Source organism: Bos indicus, chromosome 22 (genome assembly GCF_029378745.1).
Source record: "Bos indicus isolate NIAB-ARS_2022 breed Sahiwal x Tharparkar chromosome 22, NIAB-ARS_B.indTharparkar_mat_pri_1.0, whole genome shotgun sequence".
Classification (NCBI taxonomy): domain Eukaryota; kingdom Metazoa; phylum Chordata; class Mammalia; order Artiodactyla; family Bovidae; genus Bos; species Bos indicus.
The window spans coordinates 21208494-21221962 of NC_091781.1; positions in this window are offsets into that span (position 1 = coordinate 21208494).

Genomic DNA, 13469 nt, shown 5'->3' on the forward strand with positions numbered 1-13469 from the left:
ATCCAGACACTCATTTTTCAGATGCTGAAAACCTCAGGCCATAGAGAACATTTACTACAGACATTTTCTGTCTTGGCCATTTCTCACATGAATACTGCCCTATTGAAAGGACCTTTACCCTCATCAAATTCTCATGTATTTCAGACAAATAACATCATGTAACCATAGAACCTATGGGATAGAAGGAATTTATGGTCATTAAGATCAGGGCAGAAATAACTCTTTGCTGAATATTTTGTGGTCCCTGTTTCATGCTGCAGCATTGATGCTGAAACATGTCTGCCCAGGTACCCAACATATTTCCTAAGGCCCCTTCACAGACATGTGACTAGTGTTGGCCAAAAGAAAGTGAGCAGAAGTAACATGTGTCATTTCTGGCCAAAACAGTTAAGAATAGGCTATGTTATTTCTTCTCCTCTCCCCTTTGTCCTGGATACAGAGGTGCTTAAGCCTTTAAGGGATGGCAAAGCCATGCGATAAGACATGCCTGGGTCACTCAGAGCCTGTCATACTGAGTGAAGTAAGGCTCAGACAGAGAAGAAGTATCACATATGTGGAATCTAAAAAGAAATGATACAAATGAACTTACTTACAAAACAGAAAGAGACTCCCAGACACATAAAATGAACTTATGGGTTTTTGGGGGAAGGGATAGTTAGGGAGTTTGGGATGGTCATGTATACACTGCTATATTTAAAATGGATAACCAAGAAGGACCTATTGTGTAGCATATGGAACTCTGCTCAGTGTTATGTTGCAGTCTGGATAGGAGGAGGGGGTCTGGAGGAAAATGGATACATATACATGTATGGCTGAGTCCTTTCACTGCTCACCTGAAACTACCACAACATTGTTAATCGGCTACTCAGATTCAGATTCAGATTCAGATCAGTCGCTCAGTCATGTCCGACTCTTTGTGACCCCATGAATCGCAGCACGCCAGGCCTCCCTGTCCCTCACCAATTCCCGGAGTTCACTCAGACTCACGTCCATCGAGTCGGTGATGCCATCCAGCCATCTCATCCTCTGTCTTCCCCCTCTCCTCCTGACCCCAACCCCTCCCAGCATCAGAGTCTTTTCCAATGAGTCAAGTCTTTGCATGAGGTGGCCAAAGTACTGGAGTTTCAGCTTTAGCATCATTCCTTCCAAAGAAATCCCAGGGCTGATCTCCTTCAGAATGGACTGGTTGGATCTCCTTGCAGTCCAAGGGACTCTCAAGAGTCTTCTCCAACACCACAGTTCAAAAGCATCAATTCTTCGGCACTCAGCCTTCTTCACAGTCCAACTCTCACATCCATACATGACCACAGGAAAACCCATAGCCTTGACTAGACGAACCTTTGTTGGCAAAGTAATGTCTCTGCTTTTTATACCCCAATACAAAATAAAAAGTTCAAAAGGGAAAAAAAAGAGAGAGAGAGACATGCTTGGGTCCCTGAATCACCACATGAGTGAAAGCCACCAGAAACAATCTTCATCAGATTGTTATGTAAGTAGCAAATACATTTTTACTGTGTTAAGCCTCTGAAATTGGCAGTTTAACAACTACTATAGCTAGCACTTCCCTAATTAACACAGAGACCAACTTCCATCTTCCTCTCTCCATTTAATGTTTTAACTCTCTTTAAAACTCCTCTCAGGGATATTAGTAGGAATAACCAGGAGCCCTTGGTATGATGGCTAAGAATATGGACACTGGTGTCAGGAAGACGAGGCCTTGAATTTAATTTTAATATTTTTGTTGTTTTTCTCAGGTATGCAACAATGTTTATTTGTTTTTCTACATACTTAATGGTTTCATTTATTTTAAAATCTAGAACAAGCAAAAATATATTATGATCAAAATCAGAAATATAAAGCTGCAAACTTTTTTTTTTTTAACTCCATTTTCAATACTAAACTAGCTACGTGTTCTTGGCCGAGCCACTTAATTTCTCTGAGCTTGGTTTCCTCATCTGTAAAATGGGCATAATAGTAGTACTTAGGTCATAATGTTGTTGAGAGAAGTCAAGGACCTCACTCACATAGTTCAGTTCAGTTCAGTTCGGTTGCTCAGCTGTGTCTGAATCTTTGCAACCCCATGGACTGTAGCACGCCAGGCCTCCCTGTCCATCACCACCTCCCAGAGTTTACTCAAACTTATGTCCACTGAGTCAGTGATGCCATCCAACCATCTCATCCTCTGTCATCCCCTTCTCCTTCAGCCTTAAATCTTTCCCAGCCTCAGGGTCTTTTCAAATGAGTCAGTTCTTTGCATCAGGTGGCCAAAGTATTGGAATTTCAGCTTCAGTGTCACTCCTTCCAATGAATATTCAGGACTGATGTCGTTTAGGATGGACTGGTTGGATCTCCTTGCTGTCCAAGGGACTCTAAAGAGTTTTCTCCAATACCACAGTTCAAAAGCATTGATTCTTCGGTGCTCAGCTTTCTTTATAGTCCGACTCTCACATCCATACATGACTACTAGGAAAACCAAAGCTTTGACTAGATGGACCTTTGTTGGCAAAGTAATGTCTCTGCTTTTTAATATGCTGTCTAGGTTGGTCATAACTTTTCTTTCAAGGAGCAAGCATCTTTTAACTTCATGGCTGCAGTCACTATCTGCAGTGATTTTGAAGCCCGCAAAAATAAAGTCTCTCACTGTTTCCTCATCTATTTGCTATGAAGTAATGGGACTGGATGCCATGATCTTAGTTTTCTGAATGTTGAGTTTTAAGCCAACTTTTTCACTCTCCTCTTTCACTTTCGTCAAGAGGCTCTTTAGTTCTTCACTTTCTGCCATAACTGTGGTATCATGTGCTGGTCTGAAGTTATTGATATTTCTCCTGGCAATCTTGATTTCAGCTTGTGCTTCATCCAGTCCAGCATCTCTCATGATACACTCTGCATATAAGTTAAATAAGCAGGGTGACAATATACAGCCTTGATGTACTCCTTTCCTGATTTGGAACCAGGCAGTTGTTCCATGTCCAGTTCTAACTGTTGCTTCCTGACCTGCATACAGATTTGACCTGCATACAAAAGGCACTAAGTATTCAAGAAATGAAGGATTTTGTTCTTACTGGCATTATACAAGTGATCATATAACACACGCTGGTGATAATATTAAATAGATTGATAGGCAGGTTCTTGTTGTATTGTCACTTTCCAGAGGGTCAGAGGAACTGAGGCATAGAAGCAGCCTCCCTATTTAGATGTCAGGACCTTAGAAAACTGGGAGGAATGGTTGAAATAGCAGCATAGGCCCTAGGAGACTGGGGTACCAGGAACCCAGAAGGAATTAGCATCAAAATCTCTGGGCATGAACGCATCTTACTGCTCAGGGGCCCTCAGCAGAGATGAGATAGGAGCTATCGTTTCCACGATGCACAGGTGAGGTCATGTGAGACATGAGAGGATGGAGGGCTCCCAGGGTAGGTCCATCTCTGACTGAGCCTCAGGAAATGGAGCCCTCCCCCTTGGTCTCTAAGACAATCCCAGAGATGTTCTCAGGTAACTCAGAGAAGCGAAGGCTTGGGAGAATGCAGCTGGGAACTTGGGAGGGAGATGGAGCAGAGCAAGGGATGACAGGGCAGGTGAGAAGCCTGCGCTCCCCAGGAGAGTCAGCAGTTTATTCCTTTGGTTCCTACACCTACTCACTGACTGCACTCGGGGCCAGGGGACCCTCTCCCTTGGTCTTTCTAGCAGAAGCACAGTGTCCACACAGACTTCCTGCTGACCCCTCTGTCACCCTCTGCCCCAGGGCAGTCCTCCTTTGGCCTCAGGAGTCTGAAAGGAGACTCGCCCTTTCCTTCCTTTGCCCAGACTCTAAGGGCTGGAAAGCAAATGCAGATGTTTGGCCCCAAACCACGCCAGAGAAAGATGAGAACAGCCAGATCCCTGCCAGTGCCAGATGCCTCCAGCCAAGCTACTGAAGAGCCTTCACGACACTAGATCCACCAGCTACTTCTGACACCCTCTCTGAGAGAATTGGGGACAAAAAAGGAAAAGCAGAAACAGAGGCTCCCGTCTAGCACCCTGGTGTCTGTCCAAGTGACACCACTTTTTTGCCTGGCTGACCTTTGGTCGTGCATTTGTATTGCTGCTGCAGTTTTCAAGTATTTTGGATCTGAACAGATGAAGGAAGGGTTTCCATCATGGGAGGGAGAATCAAGAAAATTTCAAATATAAGGCATTTTCCAGATTCCTCTCTTTATGCCAAAATAAAGTATCAATATTCACCACAGCAAGCAAGAAAGGAGGGAGGGGGGAGGGGAGTTGGAGGGAGGGAAGGAAAGAGAAGGAGCTCTTCAGAGTAAAGAGTAAATCATCTTGTGCTTACCTCAAACTCTGGTTTTCAGCACTCCCCAGACTCATGACCTGGAAGAAAATGAGGTCATGCATTAGCGCATAATTGACCTGTCCCCTCCAAACACACACCTGAAGAAACCCATTCCAGCTCTGGATGATGAGACTGAACGTTTTCTTTTATACTGAGACAAAATCTAGCTGCCTCTATTTCTCATCTTTGGTTCTCTTTCCTGTCTTGGGTCCATGTGGAACACGTCTCATCTTTCACATGTGAAAGTCCACAGTGAAAGTCTGTCCATGAGAGAGCAGAGGGAGAGGGTAAACTTCTTAAGGATTAATTCTCCTTGGGTAGCTTTCTCCTTTGCAGCAATAACAGGCAACGTCTTTCATGGTTGGTGTTCTGTTTTGTGGGATGCTAAGGAGAAGGAAATGGCAACCCTCTCCAGTATTCTTGCCTGGAGAATCCCAGGGACAGAGGAGCCTGGTGGACTTTCATCTATGGGGTCGCACAGAGTCAGACACGACTGATGTGACTTAGCAGCAGCAGCAGCAGCAGCAAAGGACTCTAAATCCTGAATCTTCCTTCCAAACTCTAGTCTTGACCTAACACTTTTACTGTTACCTCTTCTGCCTCAGGGTTCCCTAATGTGGAGCAGAGGCTACAGGCAACATTACTCAGGATAGGTAAGTCTGGTGATCAGAGCATAAGGTGTGATCCAGTTTGTCTTGGGAAGCAGAAAGAGAGCCCCCAAATGCTGAAGATGTTATATCCAGTCCACACAGGCCACAGCTACCCTTTTTCCATCATCATCAAGGCCTCATGGGTCAGACAGGAACAGAAAACCAGCAATACTTCCCTCCACCAATCCTGTCTCAACACGTGCCACTCAACCCAGCCTTCCCTAATCTCTTCACCTCTACTGAATTCTCCTTAGAGAAAACTTACTTTTCTCATATTCTCAGCCTTCTACCCCAGTCTTTCCAAGATGACAGTTGTTACCTGCCCACATGACACCCTTTTACCTTTTCCTTGGTAAAAGCTTCCAAGTTTCCTTTGATGAGCTACCCTCCTTGGTCCACATGGTTCACTGAACACTGACCACACACAACTCATCATCACAGAGATGAATGGAAGACTAAGACCTGACCAAGCAGAGTCATGGGGATTGGCCCGGGGATGAAAATGGAAAGAGGGTCTGCACTGTGGATTTTGCTAGAACTACTGGAATGGATATGCTATGGTTGCCAAGCTAATAGGACCTAAACCTGTAGCTGCAGACAGTCATCATTACCTGCTCTTAGAGGAAAGCCTGCCCAACATGAAGCCAATAATAGGGGTAAGGGACCAAGAGGTGAAGAGAGACAGGCTTTGGCTTATGGCTGTTTGAGCTGAGTTTGTCTCTTGCATCCAAAATTACTCAGAATTCTTTTTTTTTTTTTTTTTTTTTTGGACACTGCTATGTTTTCCTCTTTCTTTCTTATTTTTTAAATTATGAAAGTATGATAACACATTTACAGGAGAATTGGAAAATGCCGAACAAGGTTACATATAGTTCTGCTATATATTATAGCTATTTTTTAAGTAGATAAATTAAGATTTTTAGTTGGAGTTTCAAAATCAAACTCTCAAAAATTAATAGAATGACTATACAGAGAAGTAGAAGGCTATAGTAGACCTGAAAAGCAGTATGAACTGATCCAAGTGTATCCATAATAATGATGTATACAATTTTCACACAACAGTAGGAAAAAATTCTATTCAAATTCCCATAGACTATAAACTAGAAGACACTGAAACATATCCAGGGACATAAAACAAGGTGCAAAAGTTTCATGGTCTAAAGGTATTGAACTCATACAAAGTCTTGTTCTCTTATCACTATATGTTATGTTAGAAATTATGTTAGAAATCAGTATCAAAAGATATTTGAAAATAACCTATGTATTTTCAAGTGCTATGTGACATCTACCAAGAGAGATCTTTGACTTAGCCACTGAAAACCTCAATAAAGTTAAAAGACTGAAAAAAACACAGAGGGTGATAGCAGAAAAGAAAGCATTTAAATGAGAAATTACTATCAAATGAAAAGTTAGTATTAAAGATACTTTTAAAAATCCCATGTATCTGGAAATTGAATGTCCACTTTTAAATTATGGGTGTATCTAAGAAGCCATAACAATGAAAATTAGAAAATATTTGTAACAGAATAAAAATGGAAAGAGAATTTACCAGAATTTGTTGCATGTAGCTGAATCTGCTCAATGCACTTAAATACAATCTAGAGTCTTGAATAAGCTATGAAAATAAATACTGGACACTAGCATAAAATCTTGTGAAATTTGAAATTCTGTACTTTAGTTAATAATATTGTATCACATATTAATTTCCTGTTTTTTTTTTTAAAGCAACATAGTGTTTCTTTACAGAGAAGGCAATGGCACCCCTCTCCAGTACTCTTGCCTGGAAAATCCCATGGATGGAGGATCCTGGTAGGCTGCAGTCCATGGGGTCGCTAAGAGTCGAACACAACTGAACGACTTCACTTTCACTTTTCACTTTCATGCATTGGAGAAGGAAATGGCAACCCACTCCAGTGTTCTTGCCTGGAGAATCCCAGGGATGGAGGAGCCTGGTGGGCTGCCATCTATGGGGTCGCACAGAGTCGGACACGACTGAAGCAACTTCGCAGCAGCAGCAGCAGCAGTGTTTCTTTATATTCTCAGAATTGAATTAGAAGTTTCAAACATCATTCAATTTTTAAAAATCATTAAGATAATAAATTTTCTAGACTTTTAGCAGTAATACTAGATGCCAAAATACATGGAACTATATCAAAGTTTTGCAAAATTACTCAGAATTCTGGGTGAAACTTGACCCCCATAATTCTCAAACTTTTTGTTCTCAGGACATCTTTGCACTTCAAAGAGTTTTTGTTTGTGTGAATTATTTTTATAGATATTTATCATATTATAAATTAAAATTAAAAAATTTTGTAGTGTCACTTAACAAAACTAACAACAAATTCATTAGGTGTTAATACAGATAACATTTTTTATGAAAAATAACTTTATTTTCCCAAAACAATATATTTAGTGAGAAGTATTCCCCTGTGTTACATTTTTTCAATGTTCTTGCAGTGTCTGGCTTAATAGAACGTAGCTAAATTCTCATGTATGTTTTTTCATCATGACATCGCCATATGTTGTTTTGGTTCAAGTATATGAAGAAAACCTGGCCTCACAGAGATATGTATTGTTTAAAAAGACAGGGAGATTTTAGTAGACTTTTTAGAGAGTTGTGGGTTTTCTTTTTTGGCATTTTTCCCAAAACTTGACAAGTGGTAGTTTCTTAAAGATTTGTTAAAGTGTGGGATGTGAAACTATAAAAGGAGCTTTTCATATTCTATGCAATATATATTCATGAGAGAATGAGGGTGATAAAAGGCACAGTAATATCTTAGATTTAAGAGGAAAATAGTTATGACCTTGTAGACCTCCTGAAAGGTGGTCTTTATAAAGGTGGGGAAGGGGTCCCTGGACCACACTTTGAGAACTATTGATCCACCCCAAACCTCATCAACTCTGACTCTGTGTGTGTTTTTCTTTTTTTTTTTTTTTCTTACTGGAGAATAGTTGCTTTACAATGTTGTATCGGTTTCTGCTTTTACAGAAGTGAAACAGCTATAGGTATTCATCTATCCCCTCTTTTTTTTATTTCCTTCCCATTTAGGTCACCACAGGGCACTGAGTAGAGTTCCCTGTGCTATATAGTTGAGTCTCATTATCCCTGTGCTATTTAATAGATTCTCATATCTATTTTATACATACCAGTGTCATAAGTCAATCTCAATCTCCCAATGAATCCCACCTTATTTTTCTAATTTAAACTTTTTCTTTAAGATGGATTATGCCTCATGGATTGCAGGATCTCAGTTCCCTGTTCAATTCAGTTCAGTTGCTCAGTCGTGTCCAGCCCTTTGTGGCTCCATGGACTGCAGCACGCCAGGCTTCCCTGTCCATCACCAACTCTCAGAGTTTACTCAAACTCATGTCGACTGAGTCGATGATGCCATCCAACCATCTTGTCGTCCCCTTCTTTTCCCTCCTTCAATCTTTCCCAGCATCAGGGTCTTTTCAAATGAGTCAGTTCTTCATATCAGGTGGCCAAAGTTTTGAAGCTTCAGCTTCAGCATCAGTCCTTCCAAAGAATATTCAGGATTGATATCCTTTAAGATGGACTGGTTGGATCTCTGCGCAGTCCAAGGGACTCTCAAGAGTCTTCTCCAACACCACATTTCAAAAGCATTGATTCTTCAGCATTCAGCTTTCTTTATAATTCAACTCTCACATCTATACATGACTACTGGAAAAACCATAGCTTTGACTAGATGGACCTTTGTTGGCAAAGCAACATCTCTGCTTTTTAATATGCTATCTAGGTTGGTCATAACTTTTCTTCCAAGGAGCAAGCGTCTTTTAATTTCATGGCTGCTGTCATCATCTGCAGTGATTTTGGAGCCCCCCAAAATAAAGTCTGTCACTGTTTCCACTGTTTCTCCATCTACTTTCCATGAATTGATGGGACCAGATGCCGTGATCTTAGTTTTCTGAACATTGAAATTTAAGCCAACTTTTTCACTCTCCTCTTTCATTTTCATCAGGAGACTCTTTAGTTCTTCTTCACTTTCAGCCATAAGGGTGGTGTCATCTGCATATCTGAGGTTATTGATATTTCTCCCAGCAATCTTGATTCCACCTTGTGCCTCATCCAGCCCAGCGTTTCTCATGATGTACTCTGCATATAAGCTAAATAAGCAGAGTGACAATATACAGCCTAGACATATTCCTTTCCCAGTTTTTAACCAATCTGTTGTTCCATGGCCATTCTAACTGTTGCTTCTTGACCTGCATACAGATTTCTCAGGAGGCAGATAAGATGGTCCGATGTTCCCATCTCTCGAAGAATTTTCCATCGTTTAGTTGCGGTCCTCATAGTCAAAGGTTTTAGCATAGTCAATGAAACAGAAGTAGATGTTTTTCTGGAACTCTCTTGCTTTCTCGATGATCCAACGGATGTTGACAATTTGATCTCTGGTTCCTCTGCCTTTTCTAAATCCAACTTGAACATCTGGAAGTTCACGGTTCATGTACTGTTGAAGCCTGGGTTGGAGAATTTTGAACATTACTTGCGTGTGAGATGAGGGCAATTGTGTGGTAGTTTGAGCATTCTTTGGCATTGCCTTTCTTTGGGATTGGAATAAAAACTGACCTTTTCCAATCCTGTGGCCACTGATGAGTTTTCCAAATTTGCTGGCATACTGAGTGCAGCATTTTGAACAATATCCTCTTTTAGGATTTGAAATAGCTCAACTGGAACTCCATCACCGCCACTAACTTTGTCATTAGAGATGCTTCCTAAGGCCTACTTGACTTCACATTCTAGGATGTCTGTCTCTAGGTGAGTGATCACACTATCGTGATTATCTGGGTCATGAAGATCTTTTTTGTATAGTTCTTTTGTGTATTCTTGCCACTTCTTCTTAATAACTTCTGCTTCTGTTAGGTCCATACCATTTTTGGCCTTTATTGTGCCCATCTCTGCATGAAAATTTCCCTTGGTATCTCTAATTTTCTTAAAGTGATCTCTAGTCTTTCCCATTCTATTGTTTTCCTCTATTTCTTTGCATTGATCACTGAGTAAGACCTTCTTATCTCTCCTTGCTATTCTTTGGAACTCTGCATTCAAATAAGTATATTTCCTTTTCTCCTTTGCCTTTTGCTTCTCTTCTTTTCACAGCTATTTGTAAGGACTCCTCAGACAACCTTTTGGCCTTTTTGCAATTCTTTTCCTTGGGGATGGTCTCAATCCCTCCCTCCTGTACAGTGTCATGAACCTCCGTCCATAGTTCTTCAGGCACTCTATCAGATCTAGTCCCTTGAATCTATTTGTCACTTACACTGTATAATCTTAAGGGATTTGATTTAGGTCATACTTGAGTGGTCTAGTGATTTTCCCTACTTTCTTCAATTTAAGTCTGAATTTGGCAATAAGGAATTCATGATCTGAGCCACAGTCAATTCCCAGTCTTGTTTTTGCTGACTCTGTAGAAGTTCTCCATCGTTGGCTGCAAAGAATATAATCAATCTGATTTCAGTATTGACCATCTGATGATGTCCATGGTCAGTTCCCTGACCAGGGATTAAACCCAGGCCTTAACAGTGACAGCACCAAGTCCTACCCACTGGAGCACCAGGGAAGTACCTAACTTAAACTTGTGATCTGAAGAAGAGGGAACTGATTTGGCTCATTCAGTCACCCTTCAAGAAGAAAATTCACGTGTACCCCAGTGTTCATCGCAGCACTGTTTATAATAGCCAGGACAGGGAAGCAACCTAGATGTACATCAGCGGACGAATGGATAAGAAAGCTATGGTATATATACACAATGGAGTATTACTCAGACATTAAAAAGAATACATTTGAATCATTTCTAATAAGGTGGGTGAAACTGGAACCTATTATACAGAGTGAAGTAAGCCAGAAAGAAAAACACCAATACAGTATACTAACGCATATATATGGAATTTAGAAAGATGGTCATGATAACCCTGTATGCGAGACAGCAAAAGAGACACAGATATATAGAACAGTCTTTTGGACTCTGTGGGAGAGGGAGAGGGTGGGATGATTTGGGATAATGGCATTGAAACATGTATAATATCATATATGAAACAGATCACCAGTCCAGGTTTGATGCAGGATACAGGATGCTTGGGGCTGGTGCACTGGGATGATTCAGAGGGATGGTATGGGGAGGGAGGTGGGAGAGGGGTTCAGGATGGGGAACACATGTACACCCGTAGTGGATTCATGTTGATGCATGGCAAAACCAATACAATATTGTAAAGTAATTAGCCTCCAATTAAAATAAATAAATTTATATTTAAAAATAAAAAAAGAAGAAAATTCACATTAGTTATTCAGCTAATAGTGCTGGGTCTCCCTGTGTTCTGGGCACCATGGTGGAGCTGGAGTACAGTGGTGAGCAGTGGACTCTACCCTCAAGTTGCTGGCAGCCAAGTGTGGCTTACAGACATTAATCCCAATATCGGTTTACAAACTGGGGTCCTTATGTGAAGGAAACAACAAAAAGTTCAGAAGTGGTAAGGGATTGATTCCTTAAAGAAGCAACTTTTAGGAGATAACGGGATAAGGAGTCATTCTGTGAAGGCATGTGGAGGAGGGAAAGCCTCGTGCTCTAGGCAGAGGCCATGGCATGTGAGATATCTTAGCCAAGGAAAAGAGGCAGGAAGTCAGCCTCCCCAGAAAGCGCAGGTAGAGACCATGGTGTGGAACAGTCTGGAGAGGTAGATGGGGGTCATCTGTTAGACCCGCTGCTTGCAAAGCACCATCTCATTGGCTGCTGGCCCACCTACAGAAGACTGCCTTTGGGTCTGACACCTAGTCCAAGCAGCTGGATCCAAGGTGCAAAATCATGAGGTGGCCCACACATAAAGGACCCCTGGGAAGGGACTGGGAGTACTGCAAGCACTTCTGGAGGAGCCATGATCTCCTCTAAATACAAATTCTGGGGACTTCCCTGGTGGTCCAGTGGTTAAGAATCCTTGCTACCACTTCAGGGGGCATAGGGTCAATCCCTGGTAGAGAAGCTAAGATCCCATATGCCACAAGGCCAAAAGTATAAATAAATAAATATTTTTTTCCCTTTTCTTTGCAGGAAAGCTATGACAAACATAGACAGTGTGTTAAAAAGTAAAGACATCATTTTGTTGGCAAAGGTCCATATAGTCTTTCCAATAGTCATGTACAGTTGTGAGAGCTGGACCATAAAGAAGGAAGCCTTGAAGATCTGCGTTTGCTGGTCATCTATGCTTGATTTTCAGTAGGAACACGTCACAGATGGGACTCCCAAGAGGCCGATTCTGGGATGAAGACTGGTAGCAGCATGACTATTAGGTTTTGGAGACGAGACTTGTGAAAGGGAAGGGACAGAAGCAGGGTTGGACGGAGGGAAAAGCTGACCCATAAGGTGGGCTTAGAGGTCTCAGTTAATCTCATGGGCAGCTCTGAAGCTGTGCTGGCCCTTCAGAATTGTCTTGATTTGCATCAAGAGGGTCAGCTTTAAACCCTCACATTTCCTAGTCACTGGATGTGCATTGCCTCCCCATGACCTTGGAAGGAAGTGTGACCAAGCAAGGCAGTTTTCTTCAATTAATATGATCCCCAAAGCAGGATGACAACAGATGGCTGTCTTTCAGCATCATTCCCATCTCCTGGGGCAGAAGGAGGATCTGAGTGGTGCATCCCAGCACACAACCCGCAACAAGAATCACAGTGGTGTTTGTGAGGACAGCAGTGGCTGGACTGAGTTCCAGTGCTGGTTTTTTATAAACAAAGCACACATAAAAACTTGCAGTTGATGAGCTGGGTGCACACTTCCTGTCAACACACATAAAAACTTGTAGTTGATGAACTGGGCGCACACTTCCTGTCCCCTCCACCTTATCTCATAACTGTTCTCCCTCACCCACCTAACTCCTTAATGCAGGTCAGATTAAGGAATGATCTTCTGTGTGCTCGACTAGAAGATCTGTTTCGTGAGCATAGAAACTGTGTTGTTCATCTTTGTATATTCAGAGCCTGGAACACAGCAGGCCTAAAAATATTTGCTGAAAACAGTGGATGCTTGAGGACCAGGGAGAGTGCATACATTGGTTTGCCAAGCCTGTTGTAACTAACCACCACAAACAGGGTGGCTTAAACTATAGTAATATATTTTCTCACAGCTCTAAAGGCTACAAGTCTGTCAACAGGGTTGCTGCTGCTGCTGCTAAGTCGCTTCAGCTGTGTCCAACTCTGTGCGACCCCATAGACGGCCTCCAACCAGGCTCAGGGTTGGTTTCTCCTAAAACGTCTCTTCTCGGTTTGCAGATGGCTGTCTTCTCCCTCTGTCTTCACATGGTCTTTCCTCGGTGCATGTGTGTGTCCAGATTTCTTCATCTTTAAAGGACACCAGTCTCACTGGATGAGGGCCCACCCTAATGACCTCATTTTACCTTCATCACCTCTTTAAAGAGCCTGTCTCCAAATAGAGTCACATTCTGAATTGCTGGGGGTTAGGACTTCAGCATACAAATTTTGGGGGAAATGATGCAAC